Source organism: Prionailurus bengalensis, chromosome C1, assembly GCF_016509475.1.
Source record: "Prionailurus bengalensis isolate Pbe53 chromosome C1, Fcat_Pben_1.1_paternal_pri, whole genome shotgun sequence".
Taxonomy (NCBI): Eukaryota; Metazoa; Chordata; class Mammalia; order Carnivora; family Felidae; genus Prionailurus; species Prionailurus bengalensis.
The window spans coordinates 86,718,105-86,743,776 of record NC_057345.1 but is presented as its reverse complement, the minus strand read 5'-3'; the positions used below and the strand labels follow the sequence as shown (position 1 = coordinate 86,743,776).

The window sequence follows — 25,672 nt, the reverse complement described above, 5'->3', positions numbered from 1 at the left end:
AGCAAAGAAATATAACAATTAAATACAATTCCTGGGGCACCTGGGTGGCTCAGTAGACTGAGGAACAGACTTAGGCTCAGGTCATGATCTCATAGTTTCTGAGTTTGAGCCCTGCATCAGGCTCTCTGCTGTCAGCTCGGAGCCTGGAGCCCGCTTTGGATTCTGTATCTCCTCTCTCTCTGCCCCTCCCCAGCTCACATTCTGTCTCTCTCAAAAATGAAGAAACATTAAAAAAAATTTAAAAAAAATACAATTCCTGACCCTAGACTTGATTCTGTACTGGAGAAAGATAAGAAGAAAAATTGATTTCTTTAAAAAAATGGTTTTTTCGGGGGGGGGGGGTTAGGTGGCTCAGGGAGTTAAGCATCGGACTTCAGCTCAGGTCATGCTCTCATGGTTCGTGGGTTCGAGCCCCGCGTTGGGCTCTGTGCTGACAGCTCAGAACCTGGAGCCTGTTTCAGATTCTGTGTCCCTCCCCTGTTCACACTCTGTCTCTGTCTCAAAAATAAATAAACATTAAAAAAATTAAAAAAAAATTTTATTATTTATTTTTGAGAGAGAGAGAGGGAGCGCACATGCGGGGGAGGGGCAGAGAGAAAGGGAGACACAGAATTCGAAGCAGGCTCCAGGCTCTGGTGCTCAAACTCAGTAGCTGTGAGATCACTACCTGAGCTGAAGTTGGACGCTCAACTGACTGAACCACCCAGGCGCCCCTATTGATTTCTAATAGTAGTAAGTTTAGTGTGTCTGGATAAATAATATTTAATTTTAATTGTAAGAAGCACAACTCATCTCTTTCATACAATTCTGCCATAGCTCTCCATGTTTCTACTTGGCTTCACAGCAACTCTCTCCAGTCATTTGTCCTCCAGGCCAAATGTATCAAATAAGGATCTAAAAGCAACATAAAATCACTTTTGCATCAGTAAAGGGCTCTCAACTGGAAAAAAAAAAAAAAAAGAATCATCCTAGCCTGCATGCATGTGAGAAGATTACATATTTGCACTCCTCATTCCTCTGAAAAAGCTAATCCAAGCTTCATTACCGTCAAGCTTGTGAACATTTACATAAACGATAGGTTTGTTATCACTTATTACTGGATTCAGCAGATTACATGCAAAATGTGCAAAGACACGATTAAAAAATCTTTGAACTTCTAATCAAAAGAGTAAGCAATATTAATTCATTTGGACAAGTGTGATACACATACTTTATTATAATACTATTTTGCATTTGAGATTACCACACTATGATAATTATTCTTCATTAATGAAGGTTTGTTGCTATGTAATTTCACTGTGGCTCTAGGCAATAACATCCTTTCTAGAGAATTAGTTACATTTGCTGTGAAGTTATTTTACAAAAAAAAACCCCAAAAACCCATATTCTTTATAAAATATAAATTTTACCATCATGGTATTTGATTCTGTAAAGCTCATAGAAATATCACTGAGAACTATGAATATGGGAAGAATGAACAATCCTCAAATGGAATAAGAAATAAGCTTCAAATTTAAAAGCCTAGTATATTTCTGTAAGTATTGATTTTGTGAAGCCAAGAAAGAAAAAAAGTGCCCCAATCTTATTGCTGCCCCACTCTATTAATGGAGATAGATGTAGACATAAATAATTATAACACAAAGAAGGATGCACATGAATGTAACAAAAGAAGTGACATGCTAATTATTTCTAGAAGGATCCTGGAAGATTTCATGGAAAAGATATTTGAATTCACCTTTGAAGAATGGGTAAGATCAAGTAGTGGAGGAAAGGAGAGAGGGGGAGCAGGATGTAAAAGGCAGACTCCTGAATGCCAGCCTAAATGGTGAATCTTTATTCTCAATAAATAGAAAGCCACAGGGTTTTGAGTTCCAAAGTAATGAGCAGAGCTATGAGGAATAGCCTGAGGGTACTGTAAAAGGGACATTCGATTGGGAGAAAATTATGGGCCACAAAGTTATTTCAGTGATTGGTCGGTTTGTCTGTCTGTTCCACAGAGAGTGGTCACAGGCTTCTCCAGCCAGACACCATGTTTTCCATCACTTTATATTCCCTGAACTACATGTATTTAGCAAGTGCAGTTGAGTGCATAGATGAAAGGGAACCAGCTCTTGTCTATGCTAACGGTGGAGGGAATGAAATGAAAGAGGGACACTAAAATTGAGGAGGTGGCATTGTAAAGAGATGGTTGGATATAGACGCTCAGGGAAACAAAGGAATGAAGTCATTACTCAATTTACCCCAATAAAAATTTACTGAGCACTTATTATATGCCAGAAGTTTGGCAGATGTTAAATATACAGATATGAGTTAATACCTGGTCTTTACTATCAAAGAACTAGGGTAGAAAATAAGTCTAGGGGTGACAGTGAAGGAAACAGATAATAATATATTATGCAATAAATATGTGTGTATATACATATAGATGCAATAATATGAGTGGAAAGTTCACAAATAGTAAAGAAAGAAGGAATTTATTTTGCCTAGGGAGAATTAGGGAAGACTCCATTGAGCAAAGATGGTGGAGTAGGACTTTGAAGAATAAATAGGAGTTTTTAAGGTAAGGGGGTGCAGGAAGCCATCTCACAGAGAGGAATTAACATTTGTAAGTATGTGGAGGTCTTAAAAACCTTATTTGGTGTGTGTGTGTGTGTGTGTGTGTGTGTGTGTGTGTGTATAAGTAGTTTGGAATTGCAAAAGCATGAATTGCAAGACACAGCTGGGAAATAAGAATGACATCAGAAAGCTAGGTAGGGGATAGGAAGGTTTTGCATTGCAAGCTAAAGAGTGTGAACTTTATTCTGTGTGTGGATGAGAGGTAGTGAAGGTCTTCTAGCTGCATAGTTATGGACAGATCTATCTACCCTTTATTTTTTTATTTTTTATTATTTTAGAGAGAGAGAGAGAGAGTGCAGGTGCAAGTATAGAGGGAGAGAGAGAGAGAGAGGGAGAGAGAGCCCCAATGTGCGGCTCTGCCTCATGACTCTGAGAACATGACCTGAGCAGAAATCAAGAGTTGGACACACACCAACTGAACCATCCGGGCACCCCCTCTATCTACCCTTTAGATGAGAAGCAGGTTAATGAAAGCTTGGCAAATGGATGGGTCACAGGGGAGGAGAGTGGGAGTGAGCAGAGAATGGTAATAGTAAAGACACTGTTGCAAGGGTCAAATGAGAGAGAAGGAAATCCTACTAAGACCATGATAATAGAGAAAGACTAGATAGAATAAAATCAAGAGATATTCAGTGATAAAACTGGACAAGCTCAGTGACATGGGATGTGAAAAAGCCAACTCCTAGGCATTTTGACTGAATTACTCAAGTTGAGAGTTGTACTACCCAATGAAGATTTGGTCTGGGGTAGGAGAGCCTGAGGCATCTGTGGCATCATACCCAGGGGCAAGTTTCTAATAGAGAGTAAAATTCACATCCACAACTTCGGAGAAATGTTAGTGCTAGCATTCACATTTCACACATGAACAGATGGTGATATTATTAACCAAGATATGGAATACAGGCTACAGATATGCAATGGTTTAAAATGCAAACTATAATGTTGGGTTTTTGATGGTTGATTTTGATTAGCTGGTGGGATAATCATGTGAATATGTCCATAAGGAGTTTAGAAGTATGGTACTTCCATATGACAGAATACTATGAAGTCCTTTAAAAGATTCACTAGCTCCATTTGCATCAGTTAGAAAAGATATCCATGGTATGTTATAAAGAAAAAATTCAAATTGTAGAATATGTAATATGATCCCACTTTTGTAACAAAATATATACATATATAAATATGTATATATAAATATATTACTATATACATATATGTATAAATATAAACACATACATATATACATACAAAATAAATATATGGGAGGAGAGACAGCTAATCAATCCTTTACTGGATAGTCTACTGTATTCTTTATAATGTTACAATAGACATTCATTGCTTTTTTTGTTTTTTTCAAGTTCTTTTCAGGGTTAAGAAATTGCAGGAAAAAAACTAGAAAAAAAATAAGGTTGTCAAGTGAGAATGTAAAAGGAGGAAAAGAGGGACAAAGACAGAAACCTGAGACAGGCACAAAGCAGAAATACAATTTCAGAGTCAGATAGAGAAGAAAAATGAGGATGGAAAGATATCTAAGGGTTAACAATCCGGAGAAGTGGTTGGTGTTGAAGACTTCAAAAAAAAAGGTGGAGCCTGGGTGGCTCTGTCAGTTAAGTGTGGAACTTCAGCTCAGGTCATGATCTCACAGTTCCTGGGTTCCAGCCCTTCATCGGGTTCTGTGCTGACAGCTTGGAGCCTGGAGCCTCCTTCGGATTCTGTGTCTCCCTCTCTCTCTGCCCCTCCCCTGCTCATGCTCAGTCTCTCTCTCTCAAAAATAAATAATCATTAAAAAAAAAAAAAAAGGCGGATAGAATAATGACCTGACAGTGGCAAATGGGGTTAGGGATTGGCCAGTTTTGATAAAGCAATTTCTTGAGGGCACGATCAGATTGCATTTGGTGAAGCATGAGATTAAAATGAGTTCGTTGGCACAAAAACAGACACATAGACCAATGGAATAGAATAGAAACCCCAGAACTAGACCCACAAACGTATGGCCAACTCATCTTTGACAAAGCAGGAAAGAACATCCAATGGAAAAAAGACAGCCTCTTTAACAAATGGTGTTGGGAGAACTGGACAGCAACATGCAGAAGGTTGAAACTAGACCACTTTCTCACACCATTCACAAAAATAAACTCAAAATGGATAAAGGACCTAAATGTGAGACAGGAAACCATCAAAACCTTAGAGGAGAAAGCAGGAAAAGACCTCTCTGACCTCAGCCGTAGCAATCTCTTACTCGACACATCCCCAAAGGCAAGGGAATTAAAAGCAAAAGTGAATTACTGGGACCTTATGAAGATAAAAAGCTTCTGCACAGCAAAGGAAACAACCAACAAAACTAAAAGGCAACCAACGGAATGGGAAAAGATATTCACAAATGACATATCGGACAAAGGGCTAGTATCCAAAATCTATCAAGAGCTCACCAAACTCCACACCCGAAAAACAAATAACCCAGTGAAGAAATGGGCAGAAAACATGAATAGACACTTCTCTAAAGAAGACATCCGGATGGCCAACAGGCACATGAAAAGATGCTCAATGTCGCTCCTCATCAGGGAAATACAAATCAAAACCACACTCAGGTATCACCTCACGCCAGTCAGAGTGGCCAAAATGAACAAATCAGGAGACTATAGATGCTGGAGAGGATGTGGAGAAACGGGAACGCTCTTGCACTGTTGGTGGGAATGCAAATTGGTGCAGCCGCTCTGGAAAGCAGTGTGGAGGTTCCTCAGAAAATTAAAAATAGACCTACCCTATGACCCAGCAATAGCACTGCTAGGAATTTATCCAAGGGATACAGGAGTACTGATGCATAGGGCCACTTGTACCCCAATGTTCATAGCAGCACTCTCAACAATAGCCAAATTATGGAAAGAGCCTAAATGTCCATCAACTGATGAATGGAGAAAGAAATTGTGGTTTATATATACAATGGAATATTACGTGGCAATGAGAAAAAATGAAATATGGCCTTTTGTAGCAACGTGGATGGAACTAGAGAGTGTGATGCTAAGTGAAATAAGCCATACAGAGAAAGACAGATACCATATGGTTTCACTCTTATGTGGATCCTGAGAAACTTAACAGGAACCCATGGGGGAGGGGAAGGAAAAAAAAAAAAAGAGGTTAGAGTGGGAGAGAGCCAAAGCATAAGAGACTGTTAAAAACTGAGAACAAACTGAGGGTTGATGGGGGGTGGGAGGGAGGAGAGGGTGGGTGATGGGTATTGAGGAGGGCACCTTTTGGGATGAGCACTGGGTGTTGTATGGAAACCAATTTGTCAATAAATTTCATTAAAAAAAAATGAGTTCGTAAAGAAAAGTGCAGTTAGTTACCAGGGAACGGGCATCAGGCAAAGGGAAACTACAGCATCTGTGTAATCTAAGGCTGGAGAACCAGTGTTCTGACAAAGACTGAAAACACAAAAGGAAGAGGGAGTAGCTGAGCTATTTCACTGGATATATTTAAATTTCCTTTAAAAAGGGATTAATACTGTATGCACTTTTATATTTGATTTCCAAACCTAGTATGCTTTTATTTACATTTACATTTGACTACAAAGAATCACGCTGGGGGCTTTTACAACTCATTTTTAATTCCCAACTTTGCCATTTTTCAGACAAAAACAGGAACCGGAAAGAAGTGGCTGGGCAGGCTGTCTGTGGTGTGACGCACACTGCTGGCCCAGACAGCTAGAGGAGATGTTGTCTTGGTTCTCATGAAATGCAGTCTTCTAACGTTGGATCAAACAACCTTAATTGTTCAAAGTGACAGTAAGTGTTAGAATAAACCACAACAACTAAATCCGTTGGCAGTAATAGAACTCCACCCAAAGGCTGTTTCGAAAATACACTTGTGAACACTGCTATTACATGTATCATAGACCTCTTTGATATAGGAGTTGGACTATTTTTCTGCAAGCTGTTCATATCTTGACTTCACATGCACAGACACACACAGGAGAACAATGAAAACAGCCATTTAAACATATATTCGTTTGGGGATTGTGCAAGACAAGTTTTTGTCCTCAGACAGTTTCCTTCCTCATCATCCATCAGAAACTTATCAACATTGGCATATGGTTAGAAAATGCATGTTAATTTTAAATTTTAAATGCTGACAGCCTGAAAAAGGGAAAGTCTATGGGGCATATCTCCTAGGTAAGATAATAGAGTAGGAAAGCAAAAAAATGCATCCTAAATTTAACTGTGCATGATTTTAAGATTATCTGTGAAACGAAGATTATTTATCATTTGGGGTGATGCATATAGCTGGTAGAAGGTTGACTATATTGAAGGCAAATATATTCTATCAAATTTCCTCCCCCAAATAAATTAGTCTTACTTCACAACCTTGAATTAAAATAAAATAAAATAAAATAGAATAAAATAAAATCTATCTAAAATGCCCGATGAGCATCTTCTGTGGTAGTGTCACATATGGTTGGACTTTAGAGAGTTTAATTATATAAAGAAATAATAAAACCAAAAGAAAGAAGGTTAGAAAAGTGGAGCAGGGTTATACAAAGCCTTGCATGAAATATTTAACATTTTGGGATTATGTCAGGCACCAGATATTACCTTTAAGATTGTACACTCTCTCCTCTGTTACTGTTAGACCTGTGCATATTTATTTTGACACGTTTATTTTTTTTAATTTTTATTTATTTACTTTTAAGTAATCTCTACACCCATTGTGGGGCTCGAACTCACAACCCCTAAATCAAGGTCGCATGGTCTTCCAACTGAGCCAGTCAGTTGTTCCTTTATTTTGACACATTTATTTTATGTTTTATAATTATCATTCATGGAACTCTCTCCTTCCAGATTATGAGCAATCTGAAGAGCAGGGAAAATGTCTTTGTTCTAAAATCTTTTTATCCCAGAGTCTAGCATAGACTAGAAGCTCAGGAAGCGCCCAAAGAAATAAATGAACAGAAGAACATATGGATGAGTGCACACATGTAGTACATGGACACAAGGCCATGAAAAGTGGGCGTTAAGACAAACAGACATTTCCAGATAAAACGGTTAGGTCTGGACTCTGGACTCTCTCCCATGGCTCTACTTTTTTTTTTTTTTTTCTTTAAATTAGGCTGATATTCATTTTAGCCTTGCCCAAGATATCCCTCTCTATCTTCAGGCTTGATCCCAAAAGCAATGCGGACCATGAGGGCCAACACTGAGGCACAGTCCACGGGTCAAAGGCTGATGCAGGGGTGTCATCACTTGGAACAGCAAAGAAGAAATAGAATGAACTCCGTGTAAGGAGATTTACAATGGAATGGACCCAAACGGTTGTTAGGTCTTTGAGGCAAGTCCTGGGCTAGAAATGGGAGCTGCAAGTAGTTTGTATTCTAGGCAAATGCGGTAAGATAACAAAAATTGGTGAGAATAAGAGAGAAGGGGGTCCCAGCACTTGGCATGTGATGAAGGCTGCTCTCCTGAGGTTCCTTCCCTTTGGGTGCCACTGTGCAGCTGGGGTAATAGGCATGACAGGGTGAGGACGCACAGGCCCCTCTCAGCTTGGTTTCTGGAGTTTCCTACAGTCTCATCCTCATCTGTGGGTTTCATTCAGTGAAGCATGCTTCATGTGTTACCATTTTGTTCATTTTGTTGCCCGTGGTGTAGCAGGCGCTAAATGAATGCAGTGAGTGAGAAAACACAACCATGAATGCGCCACAGTCCCTGCACTCAAGGAGCTCTCAGTTCAAAAAGGAAAACAGACACACGGACAAATAAGGAGAGTAGGCAAATAGTCTAGGGGAAAATGGACAAGTGCTATGGAAGCTCAGAGGAAATGCCCAAGTCCACTTGAGAGTGGTAGAGTTGGGATGGGAAAGTCTTCAGGAAAAATTTGATAAAACAGAATCCGAAAGGCTGGAGTAGAAGTTTAGCAGGCACACTAGGAGGACAAGAATGACCCACACAGGTAGAAAGATTAACCAATTGAAAACCAGCACATTAAAAATTGAGGTACATGAAAGAGTAGGATATATTCAGAATTCCAGTCATTCACAAGATGGGAAGAAGTGGTAAGATATATGGCTGGAATTGTACCCAGTGGCCTAAACCGCATGTCCTACAATACCTACTAAAATTAACCAAAACTGGAAGAAAAGTTAGGTGGTAAGAAGTACAGATGTCATGAATTTGAGCCAAGATGCTGGCGAGGGGGGATGGAGAGCAAGGCATACGCGTGAAAAGCAATCTGTAGGAATAACTGAGAGTTTGGTGATATGATGGCATGTGCATGGTGAAGTGTGGGATAGTCATGGATGAGCCCTGGGTTTCTGGAGCTGGTGGCTAGATTGGATGGGGTGGGCCTATCAAGACTGGAAAAACAAGAGAAGTGGCAGGTGTGGAAGAGATGAGTTTGGTTTGGGACATACTGAGCTTGAGTTAGTATGTCCAAAATGAAACTCACAGACATGGCAAACCATAGGAAGAGGCCAATAGGTAGGTGAAAATATGGTTGGGTCATGACCCAAATTAAACATCCCTCTTCACTTCTGTCAAGATGGTGGATGCCTTCTTGACTTTTAATTCTGATAAGCCCATGTCACACATGACTTATTCATGAATGTTCATTACATATTTCACTCTTCGGTGAGAATATGAATTTTTTTGTTTAATGCCTAAATCAAATAGGAGTGTCAGGCTAGAGGAAGAGTGAAGTCCCTTCTAATGTTCAGATTTCTGCGTGTGCATAAAATCTGTGCCTTTAACAAAATTCTAAAAAGAAGAAAATGTGAAAACACATTATTTCTGCTTTTCCTTGCACAACTTATGTAAAAGACATTTTTGGTTTTGGCCTCCCAGTATTACGTATCTCCAGTTTCCTTCCAGAGAATTAACTGTGTATTGTGTTAATGTGAGAAGACTCGGGCAGCCTATCACATGAGCTAGGCTAATCAGGCACTTTCTCCCAGGATTTTGTATTTTATGGGCAATGCCAGGATGGGGGACAGTGGCAGGGTGGTGGTGGCACCTCGTGTAGGTCATCTGTTGAGGAAGCAGTCACTGTGGGGTTGCATCTGGCTTTTTGACTCTAGTGACCTTTTAGCTCCTGCCTATTTCCAAGCGTCCTGTGTTCCAGTCTCCTGTTGGTGTTGTGAACCTGACATCCTCTCAAGAAATTCTCTTTGCTTCAATTAGCCAATCAGTTTCTGCTACTCTTGATAAGAAACCTGGCAGAACATTAGAATAAATTAAGGCATTTGGCTGAAAAGAAATACTGGATATTTATTTCCTAATTAAATCTCTAGCTAAAATAAAGTAATAATTACTATCAAAGGCATTGCATGTAGCCCAGAATCAGAAAAGATCTCAACAGTGAGTTCTTTTGAAAAAAAAAAAACAACAACAACTTTATTGGCCTATCATCCATTCATGGCTAGACACATTCCTTCCTGTCTCTGTGGTTATATGGTCCTTACAGTAAGTTGAACATAAGTAGGGTTTTTCTAGCAAAAGTTGATTGAGGAGAAATTTTAGCAATTTTTATTTTTCATTTGGTTTTAAATTGTAGAAGACTTATTTTGTGCAGGTAAGTGTCTGACTAGGAAAGGTATGTTGTTCTTATTAATTTGGTAACATTTGTCGAATAGTTATTGCACACAAAGCAATGTACTAGATGTTGAACAAGTATGCTCTTTCACCACTTTGTATTTTATAGCATTTGGCATATTGATGCTTGTATAGTGAGTTCCTTCTGTTCTCATGAGAGAGATGGGGCAAAAACAGATAAAAATAATAACAGCAAGTCATAGCACACACGATGAAGCACACAGACCAGGAGCTGAGATTGTGACCAACAGTGAGACCATCTCCAACACAGGGGCCAGGGAAGGAAGGCCTCCCCAAGGATGGGACATATGCTTACGCCCAGAATTAAGAAGAGGCTGCCATAAAAAGTGTGGAGAAGTGCATCCTGGTTTCATCATTTACCAAGTGGCACTTTGGGCAATTTATTTAAACTTTCTGTGTCTTTGAGGGTGCCTGGGTGGCTCAGTCAGTTGAGCGTCCGACTTCGGCTGAGGTCACGATCTTGTGGTCCATGGGTTCGAGCTCTGCATCGGGCTCCGTGCTGACAGCTCAGAGCCTGGAGCCTGTTTCAGATTCTGTGTCTCCCTGTCTCTCTGACCCTCCCCCATTCATGCTCTTTCTCTCTCTCTCTGTCTCAAGAAAATAAATAAACGTTAAAAAAAATTAAACTTTCTGTGTCTTTGTTTGCTCATCTGTAAAATGTGGAGCACGATAGTACCTATTCCATACTATTGTCGTGAGGAGTAGATGTGTGTATTATACAGAGGGCTCTTACAACAGTGCCTGGCGCATAGAAACAGCAAAAGAAATTGTAGTAATTTTTACTGTTCAAAAAGGGGGACCAGCAGGTGCAAAAGCCTGAGGTACTTGAGAACTTTGGCAAGTTAATTAAACTGAAGTAAGATTACAGTGGCCAGAGCAGAATGGACAGAGACAGTGGCACAAGATGAGGCTGAAAACACAGACAGGGGCAGATCACACAGGGCCTTGCAGTTCATAGTAAAGAGGTTGGGGTTTTTAATTGTTGTTTTTTTATGAGTGACATGGAAGGCCATTGAAGAACTGAAGCAGGAGACTGATGTTACTGGATTTATGTTTTAAGATGATCCCTTTAGCTGCTATGTGGAGAACAGATTGGAGGGGAACAAGAGTAGAAACAGAATGACCAGCCAGGAGGGTATTGTACAGTAGTCAGGGTGGGAGATGATGATGGCCCAGACTGAGGTAGAAGGAGCAGAGAAGAAGAGAAGAGAACAGCTCATGATATATTTTGGAGATAGACTTGACAGTATTTACGAATGGAGTTTGGAAAATGGGGGAAGATCAGAAGAGGGCTGCCACATACAGTTGTGAGGGATGCTCACTGTGTAAGAGTACCAAGGTGACAAGGGCACATAGAGCTGAAATCTATCACACACTGAGCTCACAAAGCCCTGTCCCGCCATGGGCTACATGCATATGCAAAAAGTGCCCTTTTCTGATTTTTACAAAGGCTAGAAGCATTCCTACCTTTAATTCTGGCTTGGGTAACTAGGTAAATGGTGTTGCCATTGACAGAAATAAGGGCATTAGAAGGGAGATGAGATACATTTTAGAGAAAAAAAAATCAAGGATTTGGGCCCTGTTAACAGTGAGATGACTCCAAGATACCCACGTAGAGATCTCAGATTGGTAGTTGCCTAATACTGATTTTTTACTCATCAGCCTTGTTATTTCCAATCATTTATCTGTAGATGCTTTTGAAGTATCACTCAACACAACTATATACAAATAATGGAAATTTTACTAATTCCTCTCTAATCTGCATACTTTTATTTTCCTTTAATGCACCTGCTCAGACCTCCAGAACAAGGCTGAATATAAGGGGTGATAGTGATCATCCTTGCCTTATTCCAGATCTCAAAGATAAAGCTTTTGGTGAATCTCCATTATGTATAATTGCTAATTGTTTCTTTGTAGAGATCCTTATCATATTAATGAAGTTCCTTTCTATGCTTAGTAAGCTAAATTTTTTTTGCCATAAAAAGATGATAAATTTTATCAAATGCCTTTTCTGCATCTATTGAGATAATAAAGTTTACTCTCATAATTTTTCTTCCTTCCTCATAATTTTCATTTTTCATAACACCATTAAATTTTGGTAACACATTTATGTTGGCCTCATAAAACAAGTAGGTCACTCTCTATTCTTTGGAACAGTTTGTGTTGGAACAGATCCATCTCTTCCTTTAATTTTTGATAGAATCCATTGGTAAAGTTATCTGGACCTGAACTTTTCTTTGTGGAAAGGATTTTGAATATGGATTCATTGTCTTTACTTTTAAGTTTATTTTTATTTATTTTTGAGAGAGAGAGTGGGGGGGGGGAGGGTCAGAGAGAGAGGGAAAGAGAGAGAATCCCAAGCAAGCTCTGAGCTGACAGCTCAAACTCATGAACCGTGAGATCATGACCTGAGCTGAAATCAGGAGTTGGACACAGCCGATTGAGCCACCCAGGTGCCCCAATATGGATTCATTTTCTGTAAGAGTTATGACTACTCAAAGTTTTCTATTCTCTTTCTTTACTTTTGGTAAATTGTGTTTTCCTAAGAATTTGTTCATTGCAACAACTTTTTAAAATTTATTGATGAAGGTGTTTAATAACATTAGTAACATTCTCTTCTTATCTATTTAGAAAACTGCATTTGTTATTTGTGTCTTCTGTCTTTTTTTTTCTTGGTCAGTCTAGTCAGAAGCTTATCCCAAAGAACCAGCTTAGGGGAGTGACTGATAATAGGATGGGTTTTTTTTTTCTGGGGTAATGATAGTGTTTTGAGATTAAATATTGGTGATATTGGCCCCCCAAAATACAATTGTAGATTCAGTAATCCACGTTCCTTTTTTTTTTAAATTTTTTTTTAACGTTTATTTATTTTTGAGACAGAGAGAGACACAGCATGAATGGGGGAGGGTCACAGAGAGAGGGAGACACAGAATCCGAAACAGGCTCCAGGCTCTGAGCTGTCAGCACAGAGCCCGACGCGGGGCTTGAACCCATGGACCGTGAGATCATGACCTGAGCTGAAGTCGGACGCTTAACCGACTGAGCCACCCAGGCGCCCCAGTAATCCACGTTCCTTAAATAACCTTTGCTGTGGGAGACTGTACAACCTCTGTGAATATACTAAAAACCACTAAACTGTACATGCTAAAAGGATGAATTTTATGTATGTACATTATGTATAAGTTATTTTAAAATATATATATATATATTTTATAAACATAATGACCTGTATAACCTGTATAAATGTCAATTAAGTTTCTCATATTAGCCTATATCAAGGCTTCCAGTAATATTGCTTGTCTTTGTTTTTGAACACTGTTAGGTTCTTTATATCACCTAGGTGTTGACAAATTAACCACATGAATAATATTGCTGGGAAGGTAAGAATCATTAATATATGACTTCTTTAAAATCTTCATATTTTAAATAATAACTAATAGTCTTCAGAGAATTCTGGTACATGTTCTGTCCATACAGACCAAACCAGTCTAAGGAAAGTAGGTCAGAGAACACAATCCAATCCAAACTTGGCACAAGATGATGCAATGTTTTTTTCTTCACATAATCATGATGTTCTAATCACTCTATGATTCTGACCTTTAAGTCAGTGGGTAGTCTATTATTACTTGGTGGCTGCTGAATCCAGAGTCAACATTTTGGAAGCTAAAGAATGCCCATCTTCTTTCAAAATCTTTTGGCTTATTACAAGCTGAGCCCGGCTAAAAACTCTTGCCAGAGTTTAGTTGTTTCATGCATATGAACTAAACAACAACCAGAACACAATTAGCAGAGGATGAAGAAATAGAGAGTACATTTATTTTCTAACATATTAAAGATGTTAAAATCACATTAAATATACTAAAACATTTAAAAATAAATTACCATAAAGCACATGATAGTCTTAAGAAATTATGGATCAGACTTTCCTATTTCTCAAAATATGTTATTCTTTTTCTTTCTATAGATAGTAGACAAGAAATTTTAATCAGGTTGGAAAACTTAAATTTTAAAAATTCAAGTGACAGAATATCTGCTCTACGTATAGGCTACTGATAAGATATATTCCCTGTCTCTAAAGCATATATAACCCTGGGCACCTGGGTGGCTCAGTGGGTTAAGCATCCGACTTCAGCTCAGGTCATGAACTTACAGCTCATGGGTTCGAGCCTGGCATCAGGCTCTGTGCTGACAGCTCAGAGCCTGAAACCTGCTTAAGATCTGTGTTTCCCTCTCTCTCTGCCCCTCCCCTGCTCACCCTCTGTGTCTCCCTCTCTCAAAAATAAATAAACATTAAAAACAATTAAAAAAATAAAAGATACATAACCCATAAATTTACAAGGAAAAGGAAAAAAAATAATCTATGGTTATAATTGAATACCTCTTACAAAAGTGCATGTGTGTCCTTTTTGGGTTTTTTTTGTTTTTGTAAGAATAGAGTCAAGCAGTTTCCTCTCTAATAAAAGCAATTATTCATTTATATTAGTACTATATAAAGTGTTGAAGTTATTTTTAAATATATTTTCAGGTTTTCTAGGGTCTTTTAAAAAATTTTTTAATGTTTATTTTTGAGAGAGAGAGAGAGAGAGATGGAGAATGATTGGGGGAGGGGAAGAGAGAGAGGGAGACACAGAATCTGAAGCAGGCTCCAGGCTCTGAGCTGTCAGCACAGAGCCCGATGTGGGTCTCGAACCCACAAACCGTGAGATCATGACCTGATCCCCTAAAGTTGGACACCTAACCGACTGACCCACCCAGGCGCCCCTCTAGGGCTATCATCTTCTATCATATCCAAAGTTCCTTTCTTAACAAAAAAAATTCTAGAAACAGAACATACATATAAGAGATGGTTAGAGGTACATATAAGAATACTTAAGAAAAATGATTTGAAGTCTTGACTCTTTAAACAAATGTAATTGTCCTTTTACTGAGGAATACGTAGTTTCCATATAGTGATTTATTTGGTATTGTAATAGGTTGCCTCTTTGGAAAACTAGATATATAACTCTAAAATGGGGTTTGTAGCAGTGCAGTACCCTTTATCCATGAGAATGGAAAGAATTAAGTGCAAATAACTTAATGTATAGGTGCATATCGAGGAATGAAAACAAAAATGACAAATACAATTTTATTTTATTTTTTTTTAAGTTCTATTCATTTATTCTGAGAGGATGAGAACACAAGCAGGGGAGGGGCAGAGAGAGAGGGGCAGGGAGAATCCCAAGCAGGTTCCACATGGTCAGAACAGAACCCAATGTGGGGCTTGAATTCAGGAACCCTGAGATCATGACTTGAGCCGAAATCAAGTCAGCTGCTTAACCAACTGAACCACCCAAGTGCCCCAACAAATACAATTTTGGATCCAGTAATCCCTGTTTCTTAAATAACCTTTGCTGTGAGAGGTTAAAATACTATGGAAGTGTGAAAAAATGGTTTATTAAATATTCATTCTTTAACTTCAGGCACCTATGCCTTCATGTAGTCAATGATGCATAAGAAACTTTCAAATCATACCCTAAAGAAAATCCTTATGACACATAACAGACAAAAAATTTACATATGTTTTATAAAGAATTCCTACAAAGCAACAAAAAAACATAAATCAATAGAATAATGGGTTCTGGGTTTGAACAGATAATTCACCAAAGAAGTACAAATACATAGTAAAGATACGAACAGATACTGAACTTCACCGGTTAAAAATTTAAGTTAAAATAAATATATTTTTTCTAATCAAATTAGAAAAATTTAAAAGATTGATATCAGCGACTGTTGGATAGGTATGGGGTGTAGAGAAATGAACTATTATATTGTTGGTGGAAGTATAAATTTGCATAAACTTTTGGAGGATAATGCAGTTTTCCCTATCAAAGTCTGAAAAGTATATGTTCTATTACCGAGTAATCCTATTGCTAGGAATCCATCCTATAGACAATGGTTATATGATAATATAAAAATAAAATAGAGGGGCGTCTGGGTGGCGCAGTCGGTTAAGCGTCCGACTTCAGCCAGGTCACGATCTCGCGGTCCGGGAGTTCCAGCCCCGCGTCAGGCTCTGGGCTGATGGCTCGGAGCCTAGAGCCTGTTTCTGATTCTGTGTCTCCCTCTCTCTCTGCCCCTCCCCCGTTCATGCTCTGTCTCTCTCTGTCCCCAAAAAAATAAACGTTGAAAAAAAAATTAAAAATAAATAAATAAATAAAATAGAAATAGTTGTTACAGCATTATTAGTAACAGCAAAAATTTAGGAACAACTTAAATATCTACTGATAAATAAATAAATAAAGGTATAGTCTTAAATCATTGCAGCCATTAAAAAAAAGAACGGATAGGGTTTCCAGTGTATTGACAACTTTCTTCTTCTGAACCTTAGTAGTAGATGTAGGAATGTTCACTATGTGTGTGTGTGTGTGTGTGTGTGTGTGTATACACACATAATGGGCATGTCATTATGTTTATATAGTATATAAAAAACAAAGAGGATATTTGGCAAACCTCTGGAGAATGGGATTATAAGGATGCTTATAGGAGGAATGGAATAGCATTGGAGAGAATTCATAACTTCTCTAAAATATTTTTGATGGTATATATATATATATATATATATATATATATTTATTTATTTACTTTTATACATGTTTCAATTGACAAAGAAAAAAAAGGAAACTTGCCCAGGACAGTTGAAGAAAGCAGAACAAATTTAAAAAGACCAAATCTGAACACATTCCAATAAATATTTATCCAGCAATAGAAAGTTCATTATTCAGTTAACGGACAGTATTCAAGCATCAGTTGAGCACATAAGAAAAAGTTGAGCACATAATAAAAAGTACTTGCTAAGGGATAGTTTGTACAAAAATTTAAGACACTGTGGTTATACCCATGTTTCTCACACTGTAGTTAGAGAAATAAACTTATCAACTACAGCTGATCCATTTTTAAATGTAAATTTTATGGTAATAAATATGAATTCAGCTAGAAATCATAACACATTGAAATATTTTTGCAAATGGTAATAAAAGTAGACATTTGTTCAATGCTAAGTAAGTTCTAGGCATGATTCTAAGTGCTTTATATGTGTTCGTTTAATTATCACCGCCAATTGTTATAACCATGTCCATTTTATAGATGAAGAAAATGAGATATAGAGAGGGTAAGAAACTTAACAAAGCTTACAGCTTGCAAGGAGTGGGGCTGGGGTCAAACCCAAGCACTTTGATTCTAATACTTCCATCATTCTATACTGTCTTTCAAAGTATTTCCAGTAAAACCTAATATTCATTTCAAATAGTGTGCTGTTATATTAAAGTACATTTTGTGTCTACTCCGCAAGGCACATAAAAATAGCTGTGAAAAATATAAAATGCTATAAAATGTAAAATATTATGATTGCAAAGCTTTAGTCACTCCCTCCTTCCCCATAACTAAAAGATGCTTTACTACTACAGTGGGTTATACTGGATGTTATGCTTATTGAGACAAAGTTCATGTTTGAAGGAAATAATATATAATTTTGAGAAACTGATCAAAATGAACTGTTTCTTATTTATTTACATAGACTAATGCTAATTGCCCCAGCAATTATTTTTATATATTCTAATGCCAAGGAACTATGCAGCAAGTTGTCATGATTTATTTATTAAGATTTATTCTGTAATAATAGATACAACTTGGGAGTAAATAGACTATGCAATTCTTTTTTTTTCCAGCAAACTAAAATTCAATTTAGAAGATGGAAGTCATTTAAAACTCTAGAGAATAATAACAATGTATATAAGGAAGGATTAGAATGAGTGTCAAAGGCATATAAGAAATATATAACAGTTCAAAAATAAAAGAAATACATAACAGTATAGACACTGTCGAGATATGAAATGCAGGAATTTTTATGCCTAATGTAGAACTGAAATTTGGTCTGCAAGGGAGTGAGAGAATCGAGGAGTCATAAAAAACTTTGGTTTTGGACAAATTAAATATAATTATGATATTATTTTACCTACTTAGGAGACTGCTAAAATTATGTCACTATAATTATGTTAGCACCTTTTGAAAAAATACTTTACACTCCTCAGTAGGAAGGTTGCTAGTCATTTAAAACCAAGAATGTGATAATGTTTGAAAAAAATGTTCTTCCTTTTCTTTAATCCAAGTAACCCTTCCTTTGTAATTCTTTTATTCATGAATTACTAGTAATTAATTACTACTTTGACTTTAGTAGTCAAACCCAAACAAATGTATGGATCAGTTGATTACTAGTCATCATACATACATCTTACTAATAAGAAATGTAAAGGTCGGGGCGCCTGGGTGGCGCAGTCCGTTAAGCGTCCGACTTCAGCCAGGTCACGATCTCACGGTCCGTGAGTTCGAGCCCCACGTCAGGCTCTGGGCTGATGGCTCGGAGCCTGGAGCCTGTTTCCGATTCTGTGTCTCCCTCTCTCTCTGACCCTCCCCCGTTCATGCTCTGTCTCTCTCTGTCCCAAAAATAAAATAAAACGTTGAAAAGCTATGTACTGTATGATCCTAACTATATGACATTCTGGGAAAGGCAAAACTAGAAACAGTAAAAAAAAAAAAAAAAAAAAAAAAAAAAAAAAAGAAATGTAAAGGTCGTTGGCCAAAGTTACCCAGTAATATTCAGAGCTTCTAACTTTCACTGCAAAGCTTCACCATATTCCAGTCCTCATGGCATGGAAATATGAAAGCAAAAACACCACGAATCTGGAATCTCAAGTGAATCATAGGATGTGGAAAAAGAGCAGGGCAGTACAGTGATTTAACATCTCCCAATTCCTTAAAATGCAAATATTTGTACCGGGAAAAATCATCTCAGTAAAATACTTCATGCTGTAGAAGGGGAAAGGAAGTTACATGAGAATTGGCTATTCAGGAAAGGTCAAGTTAGAGACAATTTTAATGATGGAAATGCAAGGAAGTGGTTAAAGAATATTTCCTTTAAAAAAAAAAATCAGAGCAACTAGTTTTATTATCTTTAATGAGCTCCCTGGGCCTTATCTAATGTTTTCCCAGAAAATCTCTTGTAAATAAATTTACAGTGGTTCTTTAAAGAACTCCCACTCTTCCCACTACATAGAGGGAAGAGAGTCTGTCATATTGTGGGGAGAGGACAGGGAAGTGGGTAGGTATTAGTGCCAACAGACTGAGAGCTTGTCCCAAAATAAATGCCTGGAAAAAATCCAAACTTTCAGTCATCAATATTCAGTCCCTATTCCACACAAACAAAAAGGAACAAAATACACAGAAAGAAAAGCAGACAAATTGAAAAAGAAACTATCAGAGACCCTCCCAAAATGGTTTCTTTTTAAAGTGGGTTGGAGAAAAGGTCAAGGTCAGTGTATCTTTCTATACAGATTGTCCTTCTGATTAAGGCTATAGCAAAAGCAATATGGAACAGTAACCAAAACAATCACAAAGGAAGTGGAGGAGAATCTTGTTTACTAAGGTTGTCCATATTTGGGTCCCGCAGGAAAATGAAGAATACTGAAATTTGAGTGCACTGGGGCATGACCTCAAATACAAATTGCATACTAAAATTTCCAGCTTGAAATTTTCAAAATTAATTTTTGAAATTAATTAATTCAATTAATTTTAATTAAATTAGAGCACTCAAATCAGCAACTGGGCTTTTTTCTGCATGTGGATTTTTCAATTAGGTTTATAGTGTTTCAGTCAATGAATGGACTGCTTGATTTTTTGAGGATTGGAAATAAAACATTACTTTCCAGTAGCTAGGTCAAGAGTATAGACAGCAATTAATACTACCTTTTCCTTGAGCCCAGAGTGTTTTAAATGGGATATATTCTTTGTCTACACTCTTCCAATAGCTCCTCATTCCCAGAGGGAGAGAGAAATTTTACCTTATTTATAAACAATAAAATCTTCCTTGGTGCCCATGTTCTTCTCTCACTTGTGCAGATAAGCATGTGTCCATAATGGAGTTGGGAAAAACAACTTATCAAACTTCATTAATAACATGTACTATGGGGTACCTGGGGTGGCTCAGCTGGGTAAGTGTCTGACTCTTGATTTTGGCTTAGGTCATGATCTCATGGTCTTGAGATAGAGCCCTGTGTCAGTCTCAGCGCTGAGCGTGGAGCTTGCTTGGGATTCTCTCTTCCTCTCTTTCTCCCCCTCTCCTCCACTCCCTCTCTCACAAAAAAAAAAAAAAAAAAAAATAAAACAGTAAGGTCATATACTTTATGATGGGCCTCAAAAAGATTGGTGAGCAATATGACAAAAAGCATAAATAATAAGAACCCAAGACACCAGTCCAGTGTCTAGTTTTATTACCTTGTACAGATGACACCTTCTTAGCCTCAGTTTTATCATTTATTTTTTTTAAGTTTATTTATTTATTGGGGGGGGGGTTGGTAATGAGAGAGAACCCTAAGCAGATTCTGTGCTGTCAGTGCAGAGCCTGGCATGGGGCTAGATCTCATGAATCCTGAGATCATGACCTGAGCCAAGATCAAGTTAGACACTTAGCTGACTGAGCCATCCAGTTACCCAAGTTTTGTCATTTACGAACCTACTTTAACACTGGTTATGAGAGGGGTGTAGGCCATGCCTGGCTGTAAGTTGGAAATAAGGTATCCACTGTGAATGGTCACAAATCTAAGACCCCACCACCATGGGAACAAGTACTAGGGTTAACTAGCTATCTCTGCCATTCATCATTTCATTTAATATAATTATTGTAGATTAGAAACTTTTTCTTCTCAAATAGGTAGAAAGAGAATGGGCAGAAAAGTGAAAACAAAAAGCTATTTTGTAAATGTGTATTGTCTTTTTAATTTTGAAAATTACCAAGCTCCAATAACTTAAAAGATTTAAAATGCTGATGATTTTTATCATTATGTAATTATTATGCCTATACTTCCAAATATCTAAAATGCTTATTTCTCTGACTTTGCATTGACCTAAACTATATTACATGAAACTAAAAATAATGTAATTGTAAGCAATAAGAACCCCGTAGCGAGCCTGGAGCCTGCTTCAGATTCTGTGTCTCCCTCTCTCTCTCTGCCCCTCCCCTGCTCATGCTCTGTCTCTCTCCCTCTGTCAAAAATAAGCATTAAAAAAAATTTTTTTTTAAAGAACCCCATAGCATATAAAGCATATAGAGGAACCTCTAAGGGGAGACCGTTTGAAGACATGGCAAGAGCACAGGCTTTGTAAATAAAGTCTTGGGATGGAAGGTCCACCATGAGTGGGCCCACCACCCATTCATTCATTCATAGCATCTGTTGCTGTTACCTGCCTATGTTTCAGGTAGTGTGTGTTATGCATGGGATTTACAATCTATTTAATAGGGAAACAGGAATAAAACTTACAATTTTACAAGCACTAATTTAAACTTAAAGTGTGATAAGCTATTCAAAGTAGGAGTATAGGGTACCGTGAACATCTAAAAGTAAGATCTAGGAATTAAACAGAATAAGGAGAATTTGTATTTGTTAGTTGAAAGATCTTTTACACTTTAAAGTTTAGATACACTATAAAGTAAAAAAAAAAAACAAAAACAAAACCCTGCAAAATAGTGTGAGCAGTATGATTCAATTTCCTTTAAAAGTTCACACCCCAAAGTTGTAAAAATATTATTACATATAAACAGATTCATAAAAATTAGAGGATACATGAAATATATATATGTATATAAAATACAAACAATGAGTATGTATTACTTTTGTGCTTGGAAAAAAATAAATAAATAAAAATGCATTTAAAAATAAAATTTAGGGGTGACTGGGTGGCTCAGTCATTAATCATCTGACTTGGGCTCAGGTCATGATCTCATGCTTTGTGAGCCTGAGTATCACATTGGGTGAACTCGAGCCCCACTTCAGGTGAGCCCTTCTCTCTCTCTCTCTCTCTCTCTCTCTCTCTCTCTCTCTCTCTCCCCCTCCTGGGATTCTCTATGTGCCCCTTGTCACTTGCACCCTCTCTCTAAATACATAAATAAATAAAAATAAAAATAAAATTTAGGAATATAAAACACTGCAACATCAGTGTGGCATTTAGACATTGACCTGAAACTAGTAAATACTCAGTGAAAGCTTTAATTACATTGGTAGAAAAACATACTAACATATATATTTAAATGTATATAAAATACTCTTCAATAAAACAAAGAATGGGGCGCCTGGGTGGCGCAGTCGGTTAAGCGTCCCACTTCAGCCAGGTCACGATATCGCGGTCCGTGAGTTCGAGCCCCGCGTCAGGCTCTGGGCTGATGGCTCGGAGCCTGGAGCCTGTTTCTGATTCTGTGTCTCCCTCTCTCTCTGCCCCTCCCCCGTTCATGCTCTGTCTCTCTCTGTCCCAAAAATAAATAAACGTTGAAAAAAAAAATTAAAAAAAAAGATGATTTTGGCTCTCACAAAATAAAAACAAACACATTGAGTATTTATTATGAATAAACACCATGCTTAATGCTTTGGAGGAAAATATTGATAAATAGTTTGCCAACTCAACAAACATATACTGGGTAGCTACTCTGTACTGGGTCTTGTGCAATGCTCTGCAGATTCCAAAATGAAAAGAACATGGATTCTGCCTTCAAAATACTCCCTTCAAAAGAATCACATATGTCTCAATGTGATAGAGACATATAAATATACTACCAGAAAAATCAAATAACCATAGGTAACATAACTCTAAACATGCTACTACATTCACGTCTTCCACAGAATGGCACAGAGTTGTGCACTTTATAATCACGGGAACCAAGGGCAAAGAGCTTAAATAGCTCCCTTTGTTGCAAAAGCATAAAAAATAAATTTGGGCTGAGGGGACAAGAAAAAGGAGAAAGACAAATTTTGTTCACATATCTATCATACTTATAAAATTTGGTGGCTCCTTTTGAAAAAGTCACTTTCTAGGCTTTATGAAATGACCTTGAATTGTGAAATGGTTTAGCTGCTGACAAGGTAAACCATTATAGGAAAGGTCCTTCTCATATCTCAAGAAGTTCTGCTTCTCTCTTTTTGTCAGTTTGTCTAGTGGTGACTGTGGTAACAAAGAAAAGCCTTAGATCCATAGTGATAAGACAGAGTAGTTATTTTTCTTTCTTGACAGTCAGCATGGGCATTTATATTGAGAGTTCAGTAATAAGCATTTTCATTATCCATGTAATGAAACTTCTTTGTAATGGTGTCTGGAGACAGAACTAGCTCTTACTGAGACATTCAATCATTCATCCCACCAACACCTTTCTGTCATCTGGAATTTGCCAAATAATTGCTGGACCCTGGAAGTAAGAGGTGAGGAAGGCATAGTACAGGCCCTTAAATTCACACCGAAGCTTATTATATAGGCAACAAATTTCCTATAATCTGGCATTATGGTTAATAGAATTAAATATATACCCTTAACCATATAGTCTTCATTTCTTTATTCATTTAATAAATATATGCTGACTTCTAAGTACCAAAAATTGTACTATACATAAAATAGTTATAAAAATAGGCATGACCTCTGTTCTAAAATATACTTAGCCTGTCTGGGTCAGACTGAGGGAGAAATTGTTAGTTTCCTAAACAATTTCCATTCTCCCTTCCTTCTCTTTAAAAGAAACCTGATTCTTGTCTGGGGAGCAATATGTCAAGCTCCAAACAATGGGTCACAATTAAGCCCATGATTCTCAAACTGTGTGCCTAGTCTCCAAGTGCCAAAGTAAACTCACTGTGGGCCATGGCATAGTTTAACTTTCAAGGGAAACTGGGACTCAACATCTGTTGCACAGTGTGCAACCTACTAGTGTAGAGTACAGTTTCCATATTAAATCACTACATTCTTTTGACTATGCCATATCAGAGGAGCTGGATTTTCAGTGGTTGCCATGATTATTAACAAACAAACAAAACAAACAAACAAACAGGTATGGATTAAAAGCATGGAGAACAACAAATGGCACTGTCCAATCTGATTCTAATGTTTACGAAGTTGCAGAGCCCCAAACAGGTATTAGATTCAGGTATTACATTCCATTAGTAACATGTGGTCATTTAAACGTGAAAAAAAGTATTACTGTTCTTTTGATTTATGTGTGTAATTTATTCAAATGCCCACTAAGTTGTAAATGGAACTTTTATGGGTTTTTTTGTTTGTTTGTTTGTTTGTTTGTTTGTTGGTACCATGAGAAAATTACTGAGACCCAAAGGGAGCTGTGAACCAAGAAAGCTTAGGATCCTTTGGTCAAAGCCAGTCATGTCAATCCTGTTTTCTGCTTCCATAGCTTCCTTGCATCTAAGTGTGACCATATGGCCCAATTCCAGATATGGGCTTGGAGGTGAGAAGGGAAGGACAGTGCTGAGACAGCGTTTGCTTTCCTGATCAAAGGGGACAATGGCAACAACTGTTAGTTGTCCTTCAACAGTTCAATTCCTTTAGTAATACAATCCTACAAGTTACAGGTTCAGACCACATATTCCAGCTTCCTTTCCACCCACATGTGACCAACTGACTAAGCTCTGACCAAAGGTACACGAGCAGAAGGGATATATGTAAATTCTGGATCATACTACTAAAAGGAATGGGCATGCCTTCTACTTCTTTCCCCTTTCTTGACAGGGCCCAGGAAATTAAACAATTATCTTCAAATACACATAGAGAATACCAGCAGGATTCTGAGACAAGAATGTTAGGCCTCCTTATTTCTAATGCACTGCTTTTTCTATATACCACACTCATTGAGGTCTTGGAAATCTCTGCTATAATTCTATATTCGATACTCTATATGTTAATATGATGAAGTATATTTGACACGGTATCATATTATTTATTCAAAGTAATAATAAGATAAATACACATTATAAATGCATTTAGAACTAGATCCTAACTCATGCCTCTCCAAGGGGCAGTTCTCATGGGAGTTGGACAGCTCCTATGGCTAGGAAGAGCCGTGAGGCATTGCTTTGTGAATTGGGGTTTCTCTCAATCACGGGTGAGAAGGCAAAAAAGTGATTGCTTTTTATTCTATAGAATGCAGGGGGTTCTAGTTCTACTTTATGTAAAGTAGCTGAAGTAAGTGTGACACACAGAGACATAAAGACAAATGGACAGCTAAGGACAGACATGAATCACGAGACTATAAAAGAGCAAAATAATTAATTAAAAGATTAGCAAGAACTCAGACATCACATCTGAGGCAGTTGCCTTCGTAACTAAATTATTGGGAGTTTTGTAAGAAAACATCTAGAGGGATTTCAAAACACAGTAAAATCCTATTTCTCAAAAAACATAGAACTATTTATTTTACCCAATCTGCCACGCTCAGATTCACATCACTCACAAAATTATTTAATTCCTTAAATATAAAAAAGAATGGTTGAATTCCTAAAAAGATGATAATGACTGAAGATATCTACAAAGCATACCTATTTACTTTATTCCAGGTCATCTATAAGACCTCAGACAGAACTGTAGAGTGTTTGCAAAAACATAGC

General features: G+C 37.5%; 1 long non-coding RNA gene across 1 annotated transcript in view; it reads right to left on the bottom strand.

Annotated features, from left to right (window-relative positions):
• Positions 1 to 6,199: 6,199 nt before the first annotated feature.
• LOC122480845 overlaps positions 6,200 to 25,672 on the bottom strand; it is an 89,531-nt gene continuing 70,058 nt past the window's right edge. The window contains exon 3 of the long non-coding RNA XR_006296678.1: positions 6,200 to 6,378. This is a non-coding gene — a long non-coding RNA (uncharacterized LOC122480845). The remainder of the gene's footprint in view (positions 6,379 to 25,672) is intronic.